This window comes from Salvelinus sp. IW2-2015, unplaced genomic scaffold (assembly GCF_002910315.2).
Source record: "Salvelinus sp. IW2-2015 unplaced genomic scaffold, ASM291031v2 Un_scaffold3758, whole genome shotgun sequence".
NCBI classification, from domain to species: Eukaryota; Metazoa; Chordata; class Actinopteri; order Salmoniformes; family Salmonidae; genus Salvelinus; species Salvelinus sp. IW2-2015.
Genome location: NW_019945032.1, coordinates 22,819 through 34,123, shown reverse-complemented (window position 1 = coordinate 34,123; position 11,305 = coordinate 22,819). Strand labels below are relative to the sequence as shown.

The window sequence follows — 11,305 nt, the reverse complement described above, 5'->3', positions numbered from 1 at the left end:
ACACCAGTCCCTCCTGCAGCAAAGCACCCCCACAACTGATGCTGCACCCCATGCTTCACGGTTGAATGGTGTTCTTTGCTTGCAAGCCTCCCCTTTTTCTCCAAATATAACAATGGTCATTATGCCAAACAGTTCATTTTTAAATCATCAGACCAGAGGACATTTCTCCAAAAAGTATGATCTTTCCCATGTGCAGTTGCTAAACCGTAGTCTGGCTTTTTTATGTGTACTAGTCTATTTGACCACCACCACCACCGTCAAAAAGACTAGTAGCCATTTTGTCTACATACAATCATCGCTCAGGAGTACAAGTACAGATCTAGGCTCAGCTTTGACTTTAACCATTAGTGGGGGAAAACGCAAAACTGACCACAGACCACAGTATATAGTAGCAACTCCACAATCATGTCTCCACTTCCTGTACCAGTAAAGCAGGTCCGGGGGTAAACAACCAAACTAAATGTGAAAGAAAGAATGGCTGTTATAGGTTTAGATGTTTCGGTGTATCATTTAAGAGGCTGATCCCGGGGCAAGCGKTTCCTTTATGTGCCTGAAGCAAGACAGTCATTAACTTTCAGTTAACAAGGGTTAGGGTCTGTGGAAATCAGTCTTACAGACACATTTCTCCCAGACGTTTCATATTACCAGTAGAGCAGATATAAGTAACGATTAAGTAAGATCAAACGTAATAGAAATACAACTACTTACATGTAAAACGTCTAAATACTTACTTGATTCCCACTAGCAAGAACATAAATAACTATCAGATTTCATTTTACAGTAAGAGCAAAGTTATTATAGTGTGTCAGAAAACCAGTGAGGGTTTAAATCATTGATTAAAAAAAAAAATAATAATAATAATTACTTTTACTGCAAATAGTCACAATATAAGGTCTTTACATTTCGTACAGCCCAAGTCTTCAAACAAATGTSCCATTAAGATGAGTTTCAGGAGGTCGGTCGACAGTTCGTCTGTATCACTGAAACAGGATACGGCCATAATCCAACTCTCTTGCTTATATCTGTACAGCCTAGCTAGAGCAAATATATAAAAACACATGATTGTACAAGTCTCTCGTCAAACAGTATCAACAGACATCACTTCTCGTAGAGGGTAGAAAAAAAAGTGGGAGGGTGCTGTTATTATGACATCATCACCCCTGTGTCTTCCAGCGTGGGTTATTAATGGTCCCGCCGCGGGTCGTTGTCCCACTCCAACCAATCAGCAGTCACAGAACAGATAAATAAGACATAAGAGATGTCTGTTTTGGCTGCTTTTCCTTCCTAAAACCTCTTCCTTCCTACAATCCTTTCTCTCCTCTCGCCCCTCTGGGTCTCCTGTGTGTCTGGTAGCAGTGTGTGTGTGTGTGTGTGTGTGTGTGTGTGTCTAGTGCTGGTGTCCAACAGACAGCACCAGCGGTATCAGACAGCCCAGAACCAGGGCCCCAACCTCCACCTTGCTCAGTCCCTTCGCTGCTTCCTTCCCCTGAACAGGAGCGTGGCTGTGTCCGGTCCCGCCCACCTCGGGGAGGACATGTACCGTGGCGACGTACAGGAAGGTCCCGGCAGAGAACAGCATGGCCACGCCCGTGGCGTTCACATCTGACAGGGCCTCTTTACTGGACTAGAGGGTCGAAGAGACCAGGAAGAAAAAAAAAAAAAAAGAACATGGGGAATTAGAATGAGCGTCAATTCTCATGACTGGAGCATAAAGTGAAATACATTTTGAAAAGCCATAGAGGGAGAAACAACATTTGGAAGGAATACTGTGATTCCACTCAGTTGACTACTTTAAAAACGTAGCATGTTATATCAGGGCTTCATTTCATTCTATGGGCTGGGGACACGAGTAGTGGGGAGGATGGAGTAGCATTCTGGGCTCATGGACCACCCCCCCCCCCAACTGACCTGGCTGAGTCCTACGAAGGTAACCATAGCGAGGACGGGTGCTGCCAGGGCGAAGACCAGCAGGTGTTTACGGATCCGGTTCCTCTCCAGACCAGCATGCATCAGGAAAGAGACCAAGGCAAAGGCTGCCTGGCCTGGGGGGGGGGGGGAAGACAGTTTAACATACAGACCAATGACAACTGAACTTTATAAGACCATTGATTGGTTACTTTCTAATTGTTACCTCATAGTTGTTCCTTTTATCTGTTTTGTTCTATTTTTTACTGAAATCATTTGTTTAGAATGTTGTCAAGACGTTGTCATAGTGTGGGTTCGTGAGGAAGGAAGCTATTCTGTTAGCAACACAGTGACCATCTGTTTACGAACACACAAACTGTTGAAACAGAACACGGACTAGAAGAGGAACTGGTTGTTACAGGTTTCCCTGTACCTTGTGAAGCATGATGGCCACGAAGACAATGAGCTGTACACTGGTCTGAGAGGTGGAAGCTGCTGCTCCGAGAGCCACGCCGTCCGCTGGAACATACAGTTAAAAACATAAAACGTACCAACAACAACAACAACAAATCCACCAACAAGCCTTCTTCTTCCTAAAACATCTTGGTCTGAAACACCTGTATAATGAAGCCATCTTACCGTGCGCATGGACCACCAGTCCCAAGGTGGTGGTGATCTTTGAGCTGGCAACCCTCGCAGACTCTGGATCTAAACACAATCAAATCAGACAGAACGCCTCCACGGACAAATCAGACAGACCCACTCACGGACAAATCAAACAGACCACACCACGGACAAATCAGACAACCCACTCCACGGACAAATCAGACAGACCCACTCCACGGACAAATCAGACAGACCCACATCCACGGACAAATCAGACAGACCCACTCCACGGACAAATCAGACAGACCCACTCCACGGACAAATCAGACAGACACACCCACGGACAAATCAGACAGACCCCACCACGGACAAATCAGACAGACCCCACCACGGACAAATCAGACAGACCACTCCACGGACAAATCAGACAGACCACTCCACGGACAAATCAGACAGACCCACTCCACGGACAAATCAGACAGACCCACTCCACGGACAAATCAGACAGACCCACTCCACGGACAAATCAAGACACACCCACTCCACGGACAAATCAGACAGACCCACTCCACGGACAAATCAGACAGACCACACCACGGACAAATCAGACAGACCACACCACGGACAAATCAGACAGACCACACCACGGACAAATCAGACAGACCACTCCACGGACAAATCAGACAGACCCACTCCACGGACAAATCAGACAGACCCACTCCACGGACAAATCAGACAGACCACACCACGGACAAATCAGACAGACCACACCACGGACAAATCAGACAGACCACACCACGGACAAATCAGACAGACCACACCACGGACAAATCAGACAGACCCACTCCACGGACAAATCAGAACAGACGCTCCACGGACAAATCAGACAGACCACTCCACGGACAATCAGACAGACCACACCACGGACAAATCAGACAGACCACACCACGGACAAATCAGACAGACCACTCCACGGACAAATCAGACAGAACCGCTCCACGGACAAATCAGACAGACCACTCCACGGACAAATCAGACAGAACCGCTCCACGACAAATCAGACAAACCGCCCACGGACAAATCAACAGACCACTCCACGGACAAATCAGACAGACCCGCTCCACGGACAAATCAGACAGACCACACCACGGACAAATCAGACAGACCACACCACGGACAAATCAGACAGACCACACCACGGACAAATCAGAACAGACCACTCCACGGACAAATCAGACAGACCCACTCCACGGACAAATCAGACAGACCCACTCCACGGACAAATCAGACAGACCACGGACAAATCAGACAGAACCCTCCACGACAAATCAGACAGACCACTCCACGGACAAATCAGACAGACCCACTCCACGACAAATCAGACGAACCACGGACAAATCAGACAGAACCCCTCCACGGACAAATCAGACAGACCACTCCACGGACAAATCAGACAGACCCACCACGGACAAATCAGACAGACCCACTCCACGGACAAATCAACAGACCACGGACAAATCAGACAGAACCACTCCACGGACAAATCAGACAGACCCACTCCACGGACAAATCAGACAGACCCCACCACGGACAAATCGTACATCTAATAAAGTAGAAACCTTGAGGGCCCGGTTTCCCGGACTGATTAATCCTAGAACTGGGCTGAAAAGAACTTCCAATGGTCATTCTCCACTGAAGTTGTTTTAGTCCAGGACTACTAGACTTAATCTGTGTCTGGGAAACAGGCCCTGAGAGTGCTGAGCTCCACCCATACTGACTGTTATTGCTGTGTGTGTGTGTGTGTGTGTGTGTGTGTGTGTGTGTGTGTGTGTTGTGTGTGTGTGTGTGTGTGGTGGTTGTGTGTGTGTACACATGCTGTTCCCAGACTGACCGTCACAGCTTGCGTGTGTGTGTGTGTTGTGTGTGTGTGTGTGTGTGTGTGGTGTGTGTGTGTGTGTGTGTGTGTGTGTGTGTGTGTGGACTGACCGTCAGCACTGCTGTGTACGTGGCGCTTCCTATCTGGTCGACCAGCAGCATGAAGACAAACCCCAGGACCAGGACACCCGATTAGGCATGGAGGTGCTCTGGCTGTGGCTGTGCTCCCCACTGACCCCCAGAGCTGCATCCACACCTCCTGGGCTCAGACACCCCCACCCCCTCCACCTGGCCAGGGGCGTGGTGCACACCTACACAAGAGAGAGAGACTAGACGAGACCCAGACAGTACGAACTGAGACCCTAACCCAACAGTAGAGACAGAGACCCTAACCCACAGTAGAGACAGAGACCCTAACCCAGACAGTAGACAGACCCTAACCCATACAGTAGAAACAGAGAACCCTAACCCATACAGTAGAGACAGAGACCCTAACCCATACAGTAGAGACAGAAACCCTAACCCATACGTAGAGACAGAGACCCTAACCCATACAGATAGAGACAAGAACCCTAACCCAGACAGTAGAGACAGAGACCCTAACCCAGACAGTAGAGACAGAACCTAACCCAGACAGTAGAGACAGAGACCCTAACCATACAGTAGAGACAGACCCTAACCCAGACAGTAGAGACAGAGACCCTAACCCAGACAGTAGAGACAGAGACCCCTAACCCAGACATGTAGAGACAAGAGACCCTAACCCAGACAGTAGATCAGACCCTAACCCAGACAGTAGAGACAGAGACCCTAACCCAACAGTAGAGAGACAGAAACCCTAACCCATACAGTAGAGACAGAGACCCTAACCCAGACAGTAGATTCAGACCCTAACCCAGACAGTAGAGACAGAACCCTAACCCATACAGTAGAGACAGAGACCCTAACCCAACAGTAGAGACAGAGACTCTAACCCAGACAGTAGAGACAGAGACCCTAAACCCATACAGCTAGAGACAGAGACCCTAACCCATACAGTAGAGACAGAGACTCTAACCCAGACAGTAGAGACAGAGACCCTAACCCATACAGTAAGACAGAGACCCAACCATACAGTAGATTCAGACCCTAACCCAACAGTAGAGACAGAGACCCTAACCATACAGTAGAGACAGAGACCCTAACCCATACAGTAGAGACGAGACTCTAACCCAGACAGTAGAGACAGGACCCTAACCCAGACAGTAGAGACAGAGACTCTAACCCAGACAGTAGAGACAGAAACCCAACCCACCACAGTAGAGACAGAGACCAACCCATACTAGAACTGAGACCTACCCAGTACAGTAGAAGACAGAAACCCTAACCCAGACAGTAGAGACAGAGACCCTAACCCATACAGTAGAGACAGAGACCCTACCCATTACAGTAGAGAGACAGAGACCCTAACCCAGACAGTAGAACAAGACCCTAACCCATACAGTAGATACAGAACCCAACCCATACAGTAGATTCAGACCCTAACCCAACAGTAGAGACAGAGACCCCTAACCCAGACAGTAGAGACAGAGACCCTAACCCAGACAGTAGGACAGAGACCTAACCCAGACAGTAGAGACAGAAACCCTAACCCATACAGTAGAGACAGAGACCCTAACCCATACAGTAGAGACAGAGACCCTAACCCATACAATAGAGACAGAGACCCTAACCCAGACAGTAGAGACAGAGACCCTAACCCATACAGTAGAGACAGAGACCCTAACCCAGACATAGAAACAGAAACCCTAACCCATACAGTAGAGACAGAGACCCTAACCCATACAGTAGAGACAGAGACCCTAACCCAGACAGTAGAGACAGAGACCCAAACAGTAGAGACAGAGACCCTAACCCATACAGTAGAGACAAGACCCTAACCCATACAGTAGAGACAGAGACCCTAACCCAACAGTAGAGACAGAGACCCTAACCCATACAGTAAGACAGAGACCCTAAACCATACAGTAGAGACAGAAACCCTAACCCATACAGTAGAGACAGAGACCCTAACCATACAATAGAGACAAACCCAACCCATACAGTAGAGACAGAGACCCTAACCCATACAATAGAACAGAGACCCTAACCCATACAGTAGAGACAGAGACCCTAACCCATACAGTAGAACAGACCCTAACCCAACATAGAGACAAGACCCTAACCCAACAGTAGAGACAGAGACCCTAACCCATACAGTAGAGACAGAGACCCTAACCCATACAGGTAGAGACAGGACCCTAAACCCATACAGTAGACAGAGACCCTAACCCATACAGTAGAGACAGAAGACCCTAACCCAGACAGTAGAGACAGAGACCCTAACCCAGACAGTAAGACAGAGACCCTAACCCAGACAGTAGAGACAGAGACCCTAACCCAGACAGTAGAGACGAGACCCTAACCCAGACAGTAGAGACAGAGACCCTAACCCAGACAGTAGAGACAGAGACCCTAACCCAGACAGTAGAGACAGAACCCTAACCCATACAGTAGAGACAGAGACCCTAACCCAACAATAGAGACAGAACCCCTAACCCAGACAGTAGAACAAGACCCTAACCCATACAGTAGAGACAAGACCCTAACCCATACAGTAGAGACAGAGACCCTAACCCATACAGTAGAGACAGGACCCTAACCCAGGACAGGTAGAGACAGAGACCCTAACCCAGACAGTAGAGACAGAAACCCTAACCCATACAGTAGAGACAGAGACCCTAACCCATACAGTAGAGACAGAGACCCTAACCCATACATAGAACAGAACCTAACCCAGACAGTAGAACAGAGACCCTAAACCCATACAATAGAACAGAGACCCTAACCCATACAATAGAGACAGAGACCCTAACCCATACAGTAGAGACAGAGACCCTAACCCCAGACAGTAGAGACAGAGAGACCCTAACCCATACAGTAGAGACAGAGACCCTAACATATGTATTGGCTTTTAATTATTATTAAAAGAGGGGCAAAAGACAACATTTACCCAGCTAATGGAAACCCTGATTCACTTCACTATGTCCTCACTGTTACCTACTTGGGCTTGCTAGAGTCGCTATGTACAGACAGACATACCCAGTCAGACAAACGCAGAACAGACACTACCACCAAAGATTCTTTATAACTAACCCAAGATAGACTACAGACTGTCCTTTCCAATGGGAACAAATGAGTCATATTGGGCAGAACAAGCAAGCTGGGCAGAGCCAAGCACGAGCTAGTGAGATCCTATTGACGCGTTCTAGCATGCATTTGCATATATCCGTTAGGGAACGCCTACTCTGAAGTGCACGTGTGCAGTAACTAAAATTCACCTTTGGACTCCTAAACAAAAACGTCTTTATTTTTATTTTTTTTACTTCGGCAAAGGGTAAAGTCTACAAAACTTAGTCCACTCTGTTCGTAACAAATTCTAGTTTTGGGAACAGAATACTGTATTGAGATCAAATGTTTCATCGATGAGAAAATTGGCAGAAAGTTGAGCCGAAATTCATCTCCTTCTCCCACTGCCGGCCACTGGACTTCCTCTCACCACCATATTTGGTAGTGAGTGGAAACGCCAAGCGGATGCTTCAGATTCATACATCCGGTGAAATATCTGTCTCATTGTTCGATCTGTGCTCAGCATTACATAGTGCACTACTTTTGACTAGAAMCCACCATACGACCCCTTCGTCACAACGCGCTAGTCCCAACGTATAGAAATAGGGATATTAACTATAAGGTGAACCGTGGTTGGGACTGGCCTCGTAGTACTTATCTCCTCCTAGGACCTCCTCATACAAGACATGGACCCCCTCAAGGGATGATGACAGCCAGGGCAGTCCCACACAGCAGCCCTGCCTCCCAGGACCGTCACCAGCTTCAGCTTCTCCTGCAGGCACAGACAGAGAGGACAGAGGGTTCATCAGGATTTACAGAACAACCAGGACAAGACTGATCATTCCAGTATATTAGAACAACCAGGGCGAGGGTTGCACAGGAATTACAGAACAACCAGGCAGAGGGTTCATCAGGATTACAGAACAACCAGGGCAGAGGGTTCATCGAGATTACAGAACAACCAGGACAGACTGTTCATCAGGATTACAGAACAACCAGGGCAGAGGGTTCATCAGGATTACAAACAACCAGGGCAGAGGTTATCAGGTATCAGATAACCACAGACTGTCATCAGGATTACAGACAACAGGAGAGGTCATCAGGATTACAGAACAACCAGGGCAGAGGGTTCATCAGCGTTACAGACAACCAGGACAGAGGTTCATCAGGATTACAGAACAACCAGGCGAGAGGGTTCACTCAGGATTACAGAACAACCAGGACGGAGGGTCATCAGGATTACAGAACAACCAGGACGGAGGTTCATCAGGATTACAGAACAACCAGGACGGAGGGTTCGATCAGATTACAGAACAACAGGCAGAGGGTTCATCAGATTACAGTAACAACCAGACAGAGTCATTCAGGATTACAGAACAACCAGGACGAGGGTTCATCAGGATTACAGAACAACCAGGACGGAGGGTTCATCAGGATTACAGAACAACCAGGACGGAGGGTTCATCAGGATTACAGAACAACCAGGACGGAGGGTTCATCAGGATTACAGAACAACCAGGACGGAGGGTTCATCAGGATTACAGAACAACCAGGACGGAGGGTTCATCAGGATTACAACAACCAGAGCGGAGGTTCATCAGGATTACAGAACAACCAGGACAGAGGGTTCCTCAGACGATCTACGGAGAACAACCAGGACGGAGGGTTCATCAGGATTACAGAACAACCAGGCGGAGGGTTCATCAGGATTACAGAACAACCAGGACGGAGGGTTCATCAGGATTTAGAAACAACCAGGCAGAGGGTTCATCAGGATTACAGAACAACCAGGACGGAGGGTTCCTCAGGATTACAGAACAACCAGGACAGAGGGTTCATCAGGATTACAGAACAACCAGGACGGAGGGTTCCTCAGCATTACAGAACAACCAGGACGGAGGGTTCATCAGGATACAGAACAACCAGACGGAAGTTCTCTCAGGATTACAGAACAACCAGGACAGAGGGTTCATCAAATTACAGAACAACCAGGACGGAGGGTTCATCAGCATTACAGAACAACCAGGACGGAGGGTTCCTCAGGAATTACAGAACAACCAGGACGGAGGGTTCACAGGATACAGAACACACCACGGACAGAGGGTTCATCAGGATTACAGAACAACCAGGACGGAGGGTTAGGCAGCATTACAGAACAACCAGGACAGAGGGTTCCTCAGCATTACAGAACAACCAGGACAGAGGGTTCCTCAGCATTACAGAACAACCAGGACAGAGGGTTCATCAGGATTACAGAACAACCAGGACAGAGGGTTCATCAGGATTACAGAACAACCAGGACAGAGCTCAATCATGGCAGGGATCAATATTCCAACCATGAACTTTGGCCTCACACGATTAGTTACCTTACATCAGTGAATATGTCAAATTGTATGTGAACGTTAGAATACATTCAAATGGACTAGTTGGCTAAAAACCCACTGGCACTGATGTTTTAAACAAATTGTGTATTGATGAGCACTGTAATCTCAGTAATTCGCTACGGACTTCAGCTGATGACTGCATTTTAAGTAAGTAACTTTCTTTGTTTCTAAGCAATGGGTGTAGTTTGAGTACTACTCACCTCTGAGAAGTTGACAGCCAGAGGAATGGTTCCAGCCACATAACACCCCACCAACATGGCCAGGGACAGCAGGCTGATCGAAGTGAAGTCGTCGATAGACATAGTTACAGCTTTGCTAGCAACAATTCGCTTGGCTAGTGGTGAACTCAGACTAAACCAGAAACTAACTGGCKAGGTTGGCAAGTGTTTCAGAGTTTTTGTTTCTCTTCAGCTTGCTTGCTAGACACGAATTGTGGTTCGTGCTGAGGCTCTAGCTAGCTAGACAAATAACCCCAAGTGTAAACAAAACAATGATCAAACGAATAGACGTCGCAATTCTAGCTAAAGCTAGCTGCACAGAGGTCTARCAGACATGTCAGACTTTCAAAGGAKGTAGATMGGCTTCCAAGTTATTGATCTTGAACGCGGAATTGTTATGCAAACATGTAAATGTAGCTAACTAACTAGTCTGATCCTTACTTTGCAGAAATCTAAACACCATCGGCTAGCARAGTTAGCCTAGCAGACAATCTTCTCGCATGAGTCTTATTGCCTACAGCAGGCAAGTTGTAATTCATAGCGTATTGCCCACATCGTACTCTCCAACCTAGCTATTTGTTATAACCATTTTATCAAAACTAGCTACCTGCAGTAAGCTATTATTTATTTTTTTATAGCTAGCTTGAAATGTTTTGCCAACAAGCCAGCATCTTCATTGCGGATGAAATGTAGCACTTCCGGGTAACGCTTTCATCACTATCCATGAAAAAACATGCCACGTAAACGTGTAATACGTGTGCACCAAAAAAATATTCATTCTATGTTTACTTTTCTCTTCACTGACTCTGTGGACCGATACGTCAGATGTTACGTAAACCAGTCTATTTACATGTATAAAAGGTATAACCGTTTTAGCTGGTTGTGGTTCATCTTTTCTKGTAATTTAATGATGACAAATGTCTTCTTCATCTTCTTTGGGTTGACGGATCGTATCCACTTTGAGGTGCATRCACCGCCACTTACTGTACTGGAGGTGAGGCCAGTTATGGCTGAGTGAACGGCTTTAGACAAAAAAACAATGAGAGGAATGGGAGATTAGATATAGGCGATCGTTTTTAAAATGGGTCTGTGGTCTTCTCCATGTGAATATTGTCCAGACATCCAACGTTGCCTCTCCGCTCCGACATGAACACCCACTTCGGTAACATC

The 11,305-nt window shown here is 47.2% G+C and overlaps 1 pseudogene; it reads right to left on the bottom strand.

Annotated features, from left to right (window-relative positions):
* Positions 1 to 524: 524 nt before the first annotated feature.
* LOC112076437 (zinc transporter ZIP9-like) lies at positions 525 to 11,059 on the bottom strand (annotated as a pseudogene).
* Positions 11,060 to 11,305: the final 246 nt, after the last annotated feature.